We start from the raw sequence: 13,371 nt of genomic DNA, 5'->3' as shown, positions 1-13,371 counted from the left end.
CCCACATGCCTCGAACGGTACTAACCAATCCAGAGCGATACATTTTAAAAAGTGTGCTATTCCTTTGGTATCAGGCATGTTAAAGATACAGTGGACCTGCTCCTCAAAATGCAGTGAGAAGTTTGTATGAAGTAGTATCGGTCAAGGACCTCTCAACCTGGAGATCAAACGTCTCGCTGGCAGATATTAAGGCCACATCCTTTTGAAAAAGCATGGCTTTCAGTTTGCTTAGAGAATCAGAGCGTATGTCGAAACATTTATCGAAAGCCACTTGTGCCTCTGTAACTTTGCACCCCGGTGGAAACAATATTTGTGTACAACAAGTAACTATGGAATTAACAGTTACAAGATTAGCAATGCTGGTTGCATTCCACAGCAACCTTGATCATTCAGCATCAAATAGCTCCCATTTGAGGGTAGCTTAAAAGGCCCGTAAAGTGAAATTGCCCTTGCAGATCAAGGGCCCACTTAAAGCATGCTCATAGTCGGAACTGCTGAGAAAAATGTTGTTTTCCCATTCCTGCACCTACAACTGAATAGTAACTCCCAGTATTCACGCACAAATCCTTTCCCTAATGCTTCATATCTGCCAACTTGATGATGTTGTAGACCGTACTGGAATTGGTTTTGTCGTGACTGGTAAGGTAATGTAACCATGGATTATCCAATCTGTGGAAGGTGTTTCAGCAACAGTGAAAGGTAACTGGTCTAATTTTTCAATGTGCAACATGGCACATTTTTGCATTTCTTCGTGCCATTAGTATGCAAGGTTTAAAGTGTACAGCTTAACAGAACAATTGATTAAAGTTGTGACGGTCGGTGCTGTAAATTAGACAGCTCTTGTTTATAATGTCAATTGAAGACAATACTATGTTGCCGAGTGAATATATCAAAGACAAAAATGTGGTCATGGCATTTTCAAACAGTGTCAAAGCCTTTTCTAGTTTAATCTTATCAATCTCACGCAGCCTCTCCGCAGCTTCATGTTGAGAGACCTTCCATAGCTCATTCTATATGGTATATAAGAAGCGATTTGACTTGAATTTTGGGGACCTAGTAAGAAATCCTTCAGGTCCCATGTCATCAGACATGGGACCTACAAGGATAAAACTTTAGACACAGGCACTAGAGGTGTATACCAGTGTGGGAACACCGGCGTTGCTGAGTTACCTCACCCACAGGAAGAGGGTGCACAGGTGCGAAGTAGTGTCGGGTTTCATCACGCAGGTCGATGGTGCTTGGAGCTGAAGATGCTGCAGGCGGGTCGTCGAGGAGAGTTCCGGTGGATCCAAGAGTGGATCTGAAGAGGTGAAGACCTGAAAGCAGAGAGGACAATGTTCAAAGTCACTAGCCAGTGACTACCGTGGAACCAGGATGGAACCAGGCAATGTCGGGTGCAAACAGGTGAAAAGGCAAGATTGTCTCTGCAGCCACGTGGACACGAAGAGGTGGAGGACGTCCCAGCGTTGGTCACGAGCTGTCCCACGGAGGCTCTAGCTGTTGGCGGTGTAGGCTTCTTGATCGGAGCAAACAGGCCTTGGCTAATGCAAGCCACGCAGGAATCGATGCAAGCTTCTCACTCGGACCAGCAAGGTCAGAGCGGGTGCTCCTTTTCAGGGGAGCAAGGGCCAGTCTGGAGCAACCAGACCAGCGGTGTCGTAGTTTGTCACCAAGATGGCCGCTAGCCACGTGGCAAGTGGCCGGGATGGCGCGTCGAGTGGCAAAGTGCAAAAGGGCCCCACGCAGATCGTGGAGATGCTGGGGGGCTGATCTTCGGTGCAAATGCTGCTCGGTGTCAGGGCTTCTCAAACCCCAAAGCACAGCGTCGAGGGTGCCTCGGGGGCTGCGCAGTCAGCTTCTCGGGGGTCTTCCAAGATGTCCGGTCCCACGTCTCTCTGTGCCTCCACGGGTCTCTTCTTTTCAGGGACTGTGGAACGGGCTCTGAGATGTCTGGGAGTCTGGGTCTTGTCAGGCTCTGGGCTCGGGCTCCGGCGGGAGGCGGCGGCAAAGCAGACGTCGAGTTGCTGGTTGGTGCCTGTATTCACAGGGTGGTCACTCCTTCGCCACAAGGGAGATTCTCTTCAGTCTTCTGTGCAGCAGAATGTCGAAATCCAGTTTTCTTCTTAGTTTCAAGTCGAGTTCAGGATGATCTGAAGTCTTGGGACACAGCTCCCACTCTTATTCCAAATCTAGGGGCCGGATTACCTGCTAGGTCCCTCCTCTGGGTGGGACCAGGAAGGGGGGTGGTTACACCCCCTTTCCTTTGTCCAGCTTTGCGCCAAGACTGGGGCTGGAGAGCCCCAGCACCGGTTTGAACTGGCATATGCACAGGGACACCTTGTGTGCCCCAGGCATGTCTGATTCTATTCAGCCCTGTCCTACCCAATACACAAAATCCTGTCTGGGGTGGTGCTAGCACCTCCTAAGGCAGGAAACCCTTTGTCCAAGCCTCCCTCGCTGGAAGGACTCCCAGCAGCAGGAGGTCAGACTTGTGTCTGTGGTGGCAGCATCCATTTTGTGATGCTGAGGCTCATGTTTAACTTTACCTGGGTTTCAGGTTATGTACATGTCGTGTCCCTCTAGAAGGGTGGAATGCTACCCCCGTCGCCAGAACTGGCGAGGGGGTAGTATTCCAATTCGTATGACACCTTACTCGACATGTTTTGATAAAGCCAAACCAAAGATAGCATTTAACCGCGAGGTTCATAATGCACTTAAGAGTATATGGTATGGCAGTATCATGGAACAGCTAAAGGACTTGGTTCCGAAAGCTGCAGACAGGCTCAGCTCATGCCAGAGCACCATCTCACATATTTCCAAGCACTCTGCCTCCAGGATTGAAGAGGCCTTCCATAGGAGTGGCTGATAGGAACATATGTGTCCATTTTGGGTTAGATATAGGCATACTATACCTAAGTAAGGGGTGATTACACCGACTTACCCCAGCTGAGTTGTGTCAAATATGGAGGCCAGGCCAGGGGTGGCACAATACGTGCTGCAGCCCCTGGTAGGCCTTGGAAGCACCTATGCCCTGGGTACCTGGGGTACACTGTTACAGGGGCCAATAAGGTAAACCAGTTCCAATTTCGTAATGCACCTAATGTGCATTGGCATTAATTTAGAGAGAGAACAGCAGGCTGTGGGTCTGATTAGCAGGCCCACAGCCACATTAAGTCATAAACCAGTGAAGCAAAAAGCTAAAATTTGGGGTGACCATAGGATAGCAGACCCTACTCTCCTACAATGTACAGTATCAATGTCCCAATCATCAGAGAAAGTACTAGAGGTGATGATATCTTAAAAAAAATCTTAAACAAACATAGTATCTGTATAAGTTCAGTTGGATCATACACATCATACCATACCCTGTCTCGTACTATTTTTTATGGTTCTGGAACTGTTGTAATGTTCACCAGGAAAGTTCAGTCACGGTGCGATGATACATGTTATGCTACATAATCTTGTAAAGCGCTCAGCTGCCCCAGCAAAGGGGCGTCCTGGCGCTATTTCCAGGGTCAAGATGGATGTTAGGAGATCAGCAAGGCAGGCTTTCAGAGAGGTTAGTTAAGGGGAAAAAGATATGTTTGTCAGTTTTGTGGTTTCAATACCAAATTCACAAGTTGGACTGCAGAGAATTCTGGGAGATAATGTCCATTCAGAAGCAGGAAAAAGACAGTCACCAACCCAATCCAGAGGACCAGGAAAAGTGACCCAATTGTAATACAAAGGTGTAACCAAGGAATAAAGTATGCGTTTTTCAGCCAAAGATAAAAAGCACTCATTCATAGCTTGAAGGGGAGAGGCAGGGGTGATGGTGGCTCAGGCTCCATTGAATCTGAAGAGAAATTGTCGTACTCCATCAAGTAGCCTGACGCCGTCTACTCTATTTTTGCCAGCTCAGCCGGTTTTGTCGTACCAGGAGATGACTCAGTCTTTGGTGTATTTAAGTAGATCTTGTTTTCTTCGAGTTGTCGAATTTGTTTCGCTGCACTGGTTGATTGTACAGTTACTGTTGTTTCACGAGGGAGAAGCAGCATTTCATTGTTGTTTACTGTGTCTTGCTGAAGAGAGGAGTCTTCTTTAGTTATTAAACCTTCCATCTGAACTTCCTGCACGGTAAAGAGAGGAGAGCGATGGCTACCCATGATGTCATTAGGCCTACTGTTGAGAATCAGTCACATTATGTGGTTTGATGAGATCAATGGAGACAAACCTTTTGTCTCAGCAATCGGCAAAGGGTGGAAGAAGTATAGTTCTGGTACATTCGACAGCCAGGACAGGTACAGGTGCTCTGTAAGATGGCCCAAATTCTTTCTTGTTCACTTTTGTTTCCCTGAGCAGATCCCCAATTTTTGGGACCCAGCTGGGTCTTGCCAGTACAACCTTCACCTTACGCAAGGTGGTGCGTTTCACTTGGGCATTGCTTTGTGAGTCCAGGAATTAACATAGTTTGTGTAAAACAGCCAAAAGTTAATTGATGTCAAACAGTGTTTCTGCCGCCACTGTCGAGATCTGGGGCCTACATTCTTACCTCAAACAGGATTTCATATGACGTACGACTACCCTGGTATTTTCTTGGCATGTAATTGTGTGCCCGCGGGACCCTACATAGGTGATAGACCCAACTGTGACCTGAACATAGTACCCTTGCTGTTAAGGATTGCTTTAAGTCCCGGTTTTCCCTTCAACTACTGAATTCCCCTCACAATGATAAGAGGAGTACCACAAGGTCAAACCCAAATCTCCCATGGCTTCTTTGTAAGTCCAAGAGCTAAATGCCAGACGCTGGTCGAAATGTAGCGTGCCAATTGCGTTTGTCCCAAAAAAAACCTTGATAACAGTTCAGGCATCAGCTGAATGCTGTGGCCATACCCAAAGGAACCTAGAGCATGAAACTACTGCCACCAAGATGTACTTGTACGCCCTGTATGATTGTAAGGGGCTGCAGTGATCCAAATAGACACAGGCCATAGATGTTAGAAATCAAAAGAGGTGTCTGTGGTGGACGTGTCACGGTGGAGCCCTTCATTCTGGCAGATGTCACATTTGAGGACAAAGCCCTTGGTCTGTTCAGCAATACCAGGCCATCAATAGAGCTGATACAATAACTGTAGCAGTAATCCCTGCATGTGCTGAATCCAGACCCTAATGTGCAGCTGAAATTAACCCCCCACTCCTGGAATCTGAGCATATGGTATGCTCTGTGCATATAGCTTGGAGGAGTGCTTGAGTGGACAGCCTTATGGCAGGTGTGTTTCATTGTGTGCCACATTGACAGCCACTATTATGCCGGTCTATTCTCGTACTTAAACGAGTGAGCAGGAATGGCAGCAGTGCGAACTGCTGCTTTAGGGGCTTCATCAGCCATTAAATTCCCTGCAACGTGAGCGCCAACATGTAGATGACTCAATGTGTGTATTACATGAGCCTGGGGCAAGCACTCTTTCAGCTTTGCCACCTGTTCCCAAAGCATCTAATGCTTTCTTGAGCAACTCCTGGAATCTCGAAATCCATTCTGGCCCAAGTAATGAAGATATAATTCTATGACTGGACACAAAAATACGAGTCACACAGTGTGGGGAATCCACGATCCGTATTTTATAGCGTCAGTATCAGGGCTTTGAGTTCTGCCAGCTGCGCTGTACAGTCCGCTAGGGCCTGCATGAATTTTTTTGCAAAAGGAACTTGCCATCATGCACACGCTCCTTCACGATTGTGCATGCTGCAAAATATTGGTACTTAGTCCCTACGGCAGGCTGGGTAGACCTATCAGTGTAGATGATGTAATCCTATCGATCTAGAGACATTATTTAATTCAGCAGAGGATATTCTTATTCATTCTGCAAAAAGGCTTTTGTTTGTAGTGTAGAATCATATCTGTATTCTACGTCTGCTGTAGTGAGAGAGTTAGCCCATTGTGTCCATCGTGGATGTAAAGCTTTGGCATTTGGAATGCTTGCTATGGTGAAGGCCTTTAAGGTTGGGACCGAGGTTACAACAATTATGTCTTTAATCTGAGCTAGTGCTCTCCCTCTCTCACTATAGCAGTCTGTACCACTGAGTTATTTCAATGTGGGTGCAAAACGCATTTCAGTTTTTGTGTACAAATGTGATTTGTATTCAATAGGTACTGTATAACCTTAGTTGAAAGGGATGTATGTATACCCCGGTTGGTCCAGCAACTATGCTGATCACCAGCTTAGTCTTGTTTACATGTGTGTGTGAATGTTTGGAAGCCATCATGCCAGCTTGTACAGAACGTAAAATGTTTGTATGTTCCTGTGTCCGATGTGTTATTGAAAAGCCAGGTCACATTAAATCGTAGAACGGTTTTACTCGTTCTGCGTACTCGGAAATGTATGTTTCGCCAACATTTTAAAATCCTAAAATGGATTGTAGTTTTCGACGTCGGAGGTTGGAGCAATGCACATTTTTCTAAAAAACATGCAGCCAGGTTTTTCACCTTCACTTGACAATTCGTATGCTCAAAACAGGACATTAAGATAAGCAATTTTAGATTTTTTGATTACATTTTTAGCCTAGGTGAGCAAACCCCAGAATTATACAGTCTACTCAATCCAAGTGTTCCATTAATTTATCATCCGTTAGGTATATATCATCTACATGCGACAATGCCTCCTCATCAAAATTTTGAATGAACTTGGTCATTCTGGCTGAAAACAGCCCAAGGGTATTCTCATACCCTTAAGGTAATCAGCAAAATTGACTCTGTGAGCCTACTGCTGAAAATGCTGTCAAATATCTACTTTCAGGCGCTATATTGTGGTAGAAAAATCCATTTGAGATATATAGCGTGGTTTTATATTTCTTCCACACAATGTTATTCATTAGTGCACCACTATGTGCATTTTGCACTGCGACTGTGTGAGTAGATGTGTTTAAATGTCTGTAATCTAATACTAGACGGTATGAATTGTCTAGTTCCATTAAGGGATAATAGGATTATTTATTGATGAGGTGCAATTTTCTAATACTCCCGGGTAGTCAGGTTGTTCTAGGATTTCCCTAAATTGTTTTTTAGCTTCATTTTTTAGTTGGTTATTGTCTCTGCGTTTGAGGAGTGGTTTTTAATGGGATCTCATAGTGAGGTGGCTTATCATCCCACTGTGGTAACCAAGCAAAGTTGCCGGGTTGTTCTGTCTAGCGAGCTTCTGATAGTCCGTCATGCCTGAGCATGGATCTCTGCGACGTCACCTGAGGAGCTGTGCTCAGGTGAGGGAATGTTAGTTATTTGAAGGTTTGGCAGTTGCTGCGATCCACTGCTGCTCGATATTGGATAGGATTCTCTCCTCTGAATAAAGGAAGCTATTCTGGCCAAACAGCTGTTATGCTGCTCGTCTGTACAGCTTACCTGATTTGCCACAGTGGTGCAGAGAGCAAGAGAATCCCAACACAGCTACTTGTGAGACGCTCCTGCAACTGGACTTTGAAGTTGCCTGTGACATTTTTCTCTGTAGGAGTATTTACTTCTAATTTCCTCTTTTTGTTCCATCAACTGTGGGTATTTAAAGAGAGCGTTGGGAACAGCTTTTTATTATTCCTCTTTCACACTCTCGCTTGCCGTTACGAAGGAAAGCAACATTGTCATTGAGACTGCTTTCAGGGTCTCAGGGTGTTCCTATTCATGTTCTAAAGCTGAAGTTTCCTGTCAGTTCCTATTTCTCTTAGACAACTGAACAAGATATAAGCTAACTATGACCAAATTGTACATGCATCGATATTGACCTGCTCGGAGGTGAATTGTTAGTGAGTGTCCTCAGTGTGAGCGGTCTCCAGGTGATGCAATGCTCAGTGTGATGTGTCTCATTGGATCTCCCTGACGTGGTGTTGTCGAATTTCCACACTTTTTTCATTGATTAAGGAAGCCGTGTTTTGCGTGAACATTATACACACACACACACACACACACACACACACACACACACACACACACACACATACATACATAAGTGAACTGAGGCATCTCTGCTTTGCTATTATTGGATGAGTTACAGCGTGACTGTGGCAGCAGGGTAACTATGATACTCTCCACCCGTCAGTACACATACCTCCTCCTTGCTTTGGCAGCAGTGGTACACATACCTCGGGCATGTCTTCTTGAGCAGTGTTTTCACCGTATTACTGCAGTTTACCTCCGTTCAGTGTTTCAGTGGAGCCCACACTGGTGCAGAATTTCCTCTTCTGGTATAAACGTTGGCGTGCCGTCTTAGTGGTGCACACTCTATTGAGCTGACCTCACTTTCCACACTTTCACGCATTGTTTCAGTGGTGCGCACACTGGTGCGGACAGCGCACCATTTTAGTGGTGCGTACACTGGTGCAGAATCTTCCCTTCTGGTTTGGACGTTGGCGTGCCGGCTCAGCGGTGCCCACACTAGAGAGCAGACCTTACCATCTGCACTTCTGCGCGCCGTTTCAGTGGCATGCACACTGGTGTAGGTTCTCCTCATCCTTTTAGGACATCATATGTCCTGATCGGTCTTTATGCTGTCGAATTTGCCATTCAGTTTGACGTTAGGTTTTCTGCATCAATGGTATGCACTCAACTATGCTGAACTTTCTCTTTACATTAACTTCCTGTGTTCTGTTCCAATAGCATGCATACCTGGTTTTACACTGCTTAGTGCTTAAGGTCTCAGACCTTTCTCCTGTCTGGTTTGTGTTCCCTTGTGCATGTTGATTTCTACTCCACGTATATTTTCCTTTTCCATGTTTTTGTTGTAAATTACATCAGCCTTGTCGCTGGTTCTACACAGAAAATGCCTTTTCTTCTTGTCAATCGTCCTTCAACTACTTAGACCCTTCACAATATTACAAGATCTTTCTTACTTTGTGTTTAGCTAGTTGACAGGTGCTTTGCTTGTCTTCACAATGCAGAATATTACTCTGCCGCCATTTTTTCTAGCAACTCCAGGTACTGCTTTAATCAAGTGGCAGAAATGGAAATGGTTTTCGAATCCTATCCCAAAGTTTGTTGTGAAACATTGAGTGCAGAGAGGAAAGAGTCTTTACTGATGCAGTGTTTGGGGGTTGAAGGTCATGACATTCTTGATCATCTTCCTCAACCTCACACGCAGACTTGGAAGATTTGAATGAATACGAGTTATGCTTAAAAAAACTTGCCACACATTTTTTACCAGAAGTCAGCATTATTCTTGAATGCTACTACTTAACCTTGAGATTTCAGACCACTGAGGAGCCAATCGAAGACTATGTTACAGATTTACACAAACTTGCTTCTACATGAAAATTTGGCAACTTGGCATGATGAACATGTTAGGGATCAGTTTATGGTGAGTTCTGGCATAGAAAAGGTAAGAGACGAACTCTGGTTTAAGGGTGAGCCTACATTAGAAGAAGTTCTTGTTGTAGAGAAACATATAGAATACTCAATAGAGTGTATTGGTGTCATCAAAAAAGAAAAAGATCAAGGGGTTAATATTATTAAAGAAAAAGCAAAGAGAGTCACTGTTAAACCTGAAGTGAGTCGACTCCAAAACATGTCTGCAGCTGTGCATAAATGTTACAGCTGTGATTCAACTGGTCATCTTGCCAATGATAAGAAGTGTCCAGGGATTAAGATGACATTCTAAATGTAATAAGAAAGGTCATTTGGCCACTGTTTTTAAAACTAAAGGGGCTAAACCTAGAGTTAAAGAGATCTCAGTGAGCGATAATCTTGAGGAAGTGGATAATGATTTTGTGTGGACAAATTGTGCTTCAAGTAGGTGCCCACAACAATGGCAAAAACAGTGCTGTTGGTACCATTTGTGCTGAAGGAGAAACAACTAATGTGCTTTTTGATTCAGGAGCAAAGATTACTATTATCTCCAATGAGTTTTTCTCAAACAAGTTGGCTCACAAGATCAGGTTGCTCCACCCCAATATCAAACCATGCGCATATACTGTTAAGCCTATACATTTGTGTGTATATTTCACAGGTGTAATAGATTACATGCAACGTTTCACATGTGGAAAAGTCGGTTTCTCAGAAAGGGGACAGCATAATAAGTTGGTCAAATCAAGGTGATTTCGGGTGATGCTTGATCCTGGCAGCATATCACCCATAAAACTCAAGGAACTTTCTTCCAGGAATGTTAATTCTGTTTCTGAACCACAATTGCCCTGGCAGCTCAAAGAGGAGTTCCCCAGGGGGTTCAAGGAACAGGATGTTTGAAGTCTTACAAGCATGAGATTTGTCTTGTTGAACAAGCGAAGCCAGTTTGCTGTAAAGTTAGGAATGTTCCTATTGCTATTCGTGAGGAATTGAGGGATGAAATAATGAAGCTGAAAGCTGAACGCATAATAGGCAAGGTAGAAGGCACCCAAAGGCTTGCTCCAATAGTGGCTGCAAGGAAAGCTAAAGGTAGCATGTATCTGTGTGTGGACCTTAGGCACCTCAACAAATGTGTAGTAGTGGATAAGTACCCACTTCTGAATATTTTGGAGTTGGTATTGTTGTTGGGTGGTGCCACGGTTTCCAGCACCATTGACCGTACCAGTACTTATCACCAGATCGAACTGAAAGAGTCCTCAAGGGATCTCACTGCGTTTATCACTCCGTTTGGTATTTTAGATTAGTTAGGTTACCTTTTGGGCTTGTTTCCACTGCCTCTGTTGTTCAGTGAGCCATGGAAAAGTTTTTTTTAGGCAATTACTGGAGTATATCAAGATGACATCCTAATCTTTGGCAAAGATACTAAGGAGCATAGTACCATACTACGAGAAATGTTGGGTAGGTTGTCTGACTGGAATCTTACTGTGAAATCAGAAAAATGCAAGTTTGGTACTAAGTCCATTACATATCTTGGCCAGTTTCTGCTGAGGGGGTAGTTCCTAAGGATGAGTTAATTAACAGGATCATGAACATGAGCTCCCCAACATATCAGGAAGAGTTGATGAAGCTCTTAGGGATTGAGTTTTGTGCCAAATTCATTAAAGGGTTTGCTGAACTCAGTGCTAACATGAAATCACGCCTGAGGAAGGGATTTGTGTTTTCCTGGGTCTCAATCTGTGAAGAAGAATTTAGGTTACTTAAAGTACATCTCAGTATGACTCCGAAGCTAAAGAATGTTGATCCCCAAAGGTGGTCTGTTGTCACCACAGATGCCAGTCTTAAAGGGTTGGGTGCCGTACTTCAACAACAAGGAGTGTTTGGAACTGAGACCATCATGTTTCTCCCACGAGCACTGAAATACAAGGAATCCAGATACTCTGTCATTGAGAGAGAGAGGCACTGGCTGTGTTCTGGGTGGTGAAAAAACTCAAAGTTCTTGTGGGGGGTCATCATTCACTGTACAGACTAACCATAAACCTCTTGTAGAGATTTTCAAGAAGAAATGGGTAGATTTAATTTCTAGCCACATATCTTAGAGCGTCATTGCATTACAAGAGTAGGTCTTTATCACTGAATACTTACCTGGTGTTTGCAGCACTGTAGCTGACACTCTTTCCAGGTTAATTCCTGGTGAGGAGGATGGTGTTGATTCCAAAGAAGTATGCGCAGATGACTAAATGTGTCTGTATGATCAATGTGATATCTGAAGAGAGATGGCGTGAGGAGATGGCCAAGGTTGAAGTGTTGGTTGAGGTGATTAAATTCATGAGGGTAGTATGGAGCTGCAAGAATCAATGTTTGGAGAGGTGTCACAATTAATGGGCTTTCAGGAATGAGTTGTCTGTCAACAAAGATTTGTTGTTCAGAGGAACAAGACTTGTCCCTTCCCTCAGTCTCAGGAAAGAATTGATGGATCTTGCTCATGAGACACATCAGGGCATACAAATGCGTATATCATACTGGTGGCCTAGCATGGACAGACATGTAGAGTGGCTGGTGTGTGGTTGTTCCATGTGTGCATTGAGTGACAAGTTCACGCATGCAAATTCAACCCATGATTTCCAGGAGATTACCTTCTAGACCATGGAAGGAGATTGCTTTGGATATTGTGGGCCCCATTCATGGGCAGGGAAGACAAATGTACCTTATTGTAGAACTGGATTTGTTTTCCAGATGACCGGACGTTTTCTGTAAAAACTCTACAGAGAGCAATGATGTGATTAAAGTCCTCAAAGTTCTAATTGCTAGGGAAGGTTTTCCCCATTCTATACTGACGGACAATTGGGTACACCTCACATCTAAGGAGATGGTGGACTTCCTGAGTGTTAGAGGCATACACCCAAAAAATGTGCGCTATATTATCCAGAAAGCAATGGAATGGTTGAGAGGCTGAGCAGAGTCATAAAGGAGACCATCTCATTGGCCAATTCCAATGCTCTATATTGGAAAAAGGAGATATGTAAAATCAATGAGATGTATAGGGTAACTCCACATTGTACGACTAGGAAAACCCTCTTTGAGCTTTTCCAAGAAAGACTTCCTAACACCTTTGTCGAACCTTCCTGGGTTAATGTTTATGGGTTCGTGTTTAGTCGATGAGTGGGTGCTCTGGATTAGCGCAAATGTGAGGAAAACAAGGTGAGGTTGAGGAAGGCTGATTTTGACATCAGAAGGGCAGTGAAGAAAACAAAGGGGTGTGTGGGGGACTTTGTCATGATCAGAAGTCCAAAGAAGTGTGATCTCTCCAAATTCTCTAAGCCCGTGTTATCAAAACTTTTACTAATGCTGTTAACACCTTAACTGCAGCGGCAATTCCGCCGCGGTGCAGGGCGTTCCATTGAGTAGGCGGGGCTGCGTCGGCAAACGGACGTGCACAGCACTACGGAGGTAGTGCTTGTGACGCCCGTTGGCCGACAGGCGCAACGAAGGGGTTAAGACACAGGACCATAGAATATAGAATCTTAATTGTGTGGTGGTTTGTGGTGGTAATGTGGATGGAGACACAAGAGAACATGAAGCATCCACAGAGGCTTCAAGTGACAATGAAGAGAGAAAAAGATGTGGTAAAATGACCGGAGTATCTAGTTGAGTGATCAGGAGACCTGGGTATTTGAAAGATTATGTTTAGGATCCTAGTTATCTTTTCATATGCTCTTGTTACCATTGTTTTTATTCTTCCTTTGTTATGTGATTTTTGCTGTTATGGGCATATTCATTTGTGTTTATTGTTCTTTAATAAGGGAAGGAGATGTGTGGTAACTAAGCAAGGTTGCTGGGTTGTTCTGCCTAGTGAGTTTGTGACAGACTGTCATGCCTGAGCATGGAACTCTGCGACGTCACCTGGGGAGCTGTGCTCAGGTGATGGAATAAAAGTTGTATGAAGGCTTGGCAGTTGCTGGGATAAACTGCTGTTCGATTATGGATGGGATTCTCTACTCTGAATAAAGGAACCTATCTGCCAAAACAGCTGTTGTACTCCTCTACTGAACACCTTACTTAATTTGCCACACCCA

The 13,371-nt window shown here is 44.4% G+C and overlaps 1 protein-coding gene across 4 annotated transcripts in view; it reads right to left on the bottom strand.

Moving 5' to 3' along the window:
* Positions 1–13,371, bottom strand: part of HENMT1 (HEN methyltransferase 1) — a 588,326-nt gene that overhangs the window by 70,937 nt on the left and 504,018 nt on the right. The window lies entirely within an intron of this gene.

The sequence above is a fragment of the Lissotriton helveticus genome, chromosome 1_2 (genome assembly GCF_964261635.1).
Source record: "Lissotriton helveticus chromosome 1_2, aLisHel1.1, whole genome shotgun sequence".
Classification (NCBI taxonomy): Eukaryota; Metazoa; Chordata; class Amphibia; order Caudata; family Salamandridae; genus Lissotriton; species Lissotriton helveticus.
This window is presented reverse-complemented; position numbering and strand designations above follow the sequence as displayed.